The 2,776-nt window shown below is 32.5% G+C and overlaps 1 long non-coding RNA gene across 1 annotated transcript in view; it reads left to right on the plus strand.

Moving 5' to 3' along the window:
- Window positions 1-2,144, plus strand: part of LOC111083810 — a 12,633-nt gene extending 10,489 nt beyond the window's left edge. Inside the window, exon 3 of the long non-coding RNA XR_002609259.1 lies at window positions 2,117-2,144. This is a non-coding gene — a long non-coding RNA (uncharacterized LOC111083810). The remainder of the gene's footprint in view (window positions 1-2,116) is intronic.
- Window positions 2,145-2,776: the final 632 nt, after the last annotated feature.

Below are 2,776 nucleotides of genomic sequence, written 5' to 3' on the forward strand. Positions count from 1 at the left end.
TTATAGTGTTGTTTCTAAGTTCTGTTATATAGAAGTTAATATGTGTAGTAAACAGTTTCTATATTATAGTGTTGTTTCTAAGTTCTGTTATATAGAAGTTATTGTGTGTAGTAAACAATTTCTATATTATAGTGTTGTTTCTAAGTGCTGTTATATAAAAGTTATATATGTCTGTTATGTAGAAGTTATATATGTGTAGTAAACAGTTTCTATATTATAGTGTTGTTTCTAAGTGCTGTTATATAGAAGTTATATATGTCTGTTATACAGAAGTTATATATGTCTGTTATATAGAAGTTATTGTGTGTAGTAAACAGTTTCTATATTATAGTGTTGTTTCTAAGTTCTGTTATATAGAAGTTATTGTGTGTAGTAAACAGTTTCTATATTATAGTGTTGTTTCTAAGTTCTGTTATATAGAAGTTATATACGTCTGTTATATAGAAGTTATATATGTCTGTTATATAGAAGTTATATATGTCTGTTATATAGAAGTTACATATGTCTGTTATATAGAAGTTACATATGTCTGTTATGTAGAAGTTACATATGTCTGTTATATAAAAATTATATATGTCTGTTATATAGAAATTATTATGTGTAGTAAACAGTTTCTGTATTATAGTGTTGTTTCTAAGTGCTGTTATATAGAAGTTATATATGTCTGTTATATAGAAGTTACATATGTCTGTTATATAGAAGTTATATATGTCTGTTATGTAGAAGTTATATATGTGTAGTAAACAGTTTCTATATTATAGTGTTGTTTCTAAGTGCTGTTATATAGAAGTTATATATGTCTGTTATATAGAAGTTACATATGTCTGTTATATAGAAGTTATTGTGTGTAGTAAACAATTTCTATATTATAGTGTTGTTTCTAAGTGCTGTTCTATAGAAGTTATATATGTCTGTTATGTAGAAGTTATTGTCTCTTTCATCTAAACTGTTTTAAGTGAGGGTTTTATAATATATTTTATAATGCTAGTTAATTTTACAGTGACTAAACATTGGTTGGGAGTAGTAAGTAAACCATGATGATGACCAGTACAATGACGTGTGTACCAACTTGTATTCAGGGTTACTTATATGTATGTATTCTTCTTAGCTTCCCAGGACACAGTGAACACAAATTAGAAATGGCTCATATTTTCATTGAATCTTCTCTCGGTATCGAAGGGTGCGCGCGCATTGTCACGTGATAATAACTGTTCTCTGACGTGTAACTTGCACACAATACTATTGTGTTGCTCTTTTCGTTCGGCGACGATCAATCGAAGCCGACGTTTTATCGTGTCAGGCTTAACTGCGCGACTAGTGTTGATGACTGTGTTTCAGTGAATACTGGCCAAGGTTTCTTGATCGTTGTTTAGAAGTTCAGTTGTCGTGTTGGGATATAGTACGGGGGTAAAATGACAGAAGAGAAAAAAGAAAATAAGGTAATATACTGATATAAACCTATAGATACAGTTAAAACCTGCGTCAGCAGAAGTAGTACTGATAGTCGTTGTCATTATTGTGTCTGTTTCCTTGTATTTGTTTCTCACTTTTTTTTTTTGCCGCGGCATATCGGCTCATAGAATGGCTCTGAGGTTTTTGTTTTGTTTTTCAAGTATAAACTTTTAGCTCTTAGCTCCGTCATCTCTTGACCGATTTGAGATCTAATTACAGCTTTGGACTCGGAAGGTCAAACCCTTTCGATTGGTGTATTTGACCACGCCCTAGGTCTCATAGAGTAATTTATTCTAATCCTGCTTAAAAGAATTTCAATTTGAGGGTAGGCTGTTAGAGATCGTGATGAGTAATAAAAGCGAAGTGGGTATACGCGTGCTCCATGCTTGGTATTGGTGGTGAACAAAAATATAGCTAATAAAAAAGGGGAGGGGGGAGTTTCTGATAAATTTACTTTATTCCTGCCAAAAAGAATTTCAAGTGTCACGGCTATTGAGTATTCCCTTTTGTTTCATAACTTCATTTGCTAGTTATTCGTTTCTTGTTCCACGTTTATGGAAACAGTTGTTTTAAACATTTCTATTTATCTCTTGTCTATCTCCTTATTTACTTGTAAGACATTTTGGAAATACTAATTAATTGTGTTTTTCTTTGTTTTCCGCAGTGTGACAGTGAAAGTGAAGAAGAAAAGGTGAGTAAAAATTTGACCAATAGCTACTAATTAAACTTAATTATTCATCAAGTCGCTGGTAAGTTACTGGTTCAAGAAGAATTTATAGTTGTTCAAATATTTATATTCAAACGTACCAGGTTGTTAAACAATCTTCACGCTAGATTTATTGAATTACGGACTATTTGTTTTTTAAGACTAGCGGAGGTTACCTGCGTAACGTGGTTTGTTGAATTACGGACTATTTGTGTAATAAGACTAGCGGAGGTTACCTGCGTAACGTGGTTTGTTGAATTACGGACTATTTCTTTAATAAGACTAGCGGAGGTTACCCGCGTAACGTGGTTTGTTGAATTACGGACTATTTGTTTCATGTCTTGAAGTATAAGATATTACAATGTATATATCTACGAGATAGATACCTAGACACCGTTAATTCATCCGCTACTCTGATCCAATAACGGGATTTAACCACCAACGTTTCTTGTTTATGTTGAACTTCTTCGTGAGAGACTTTTTGTGTTTGTTTATTTGTTGAATTTCTCGCAAAGCTGCTCGAGAGTTGTAAAGCAGAGACGGCTGGTGTTTATTTTAATTAAAGTTTTTAACACCCGTGCCAGCCGTCTCTGCTATACATTTTTAATTCAAGTGGGT

Source organism: Limulus polyphemus, unplaced genomic scaffold, assembly GCF_000517525.1.
Source record: "Limulus polyphemus unplaced genomic scaffold, Limulus_polyphemus-2.1.2 Scaffold11313, whole genome shotgun sequence".
Classification (NCBI taxonomy): domain Eukaryota; kingdom Metazoa; phylum Arthropoda; class Merostomata; order Xiphosura; family Limulidae; genus Limulus; species Limulus polyphemus.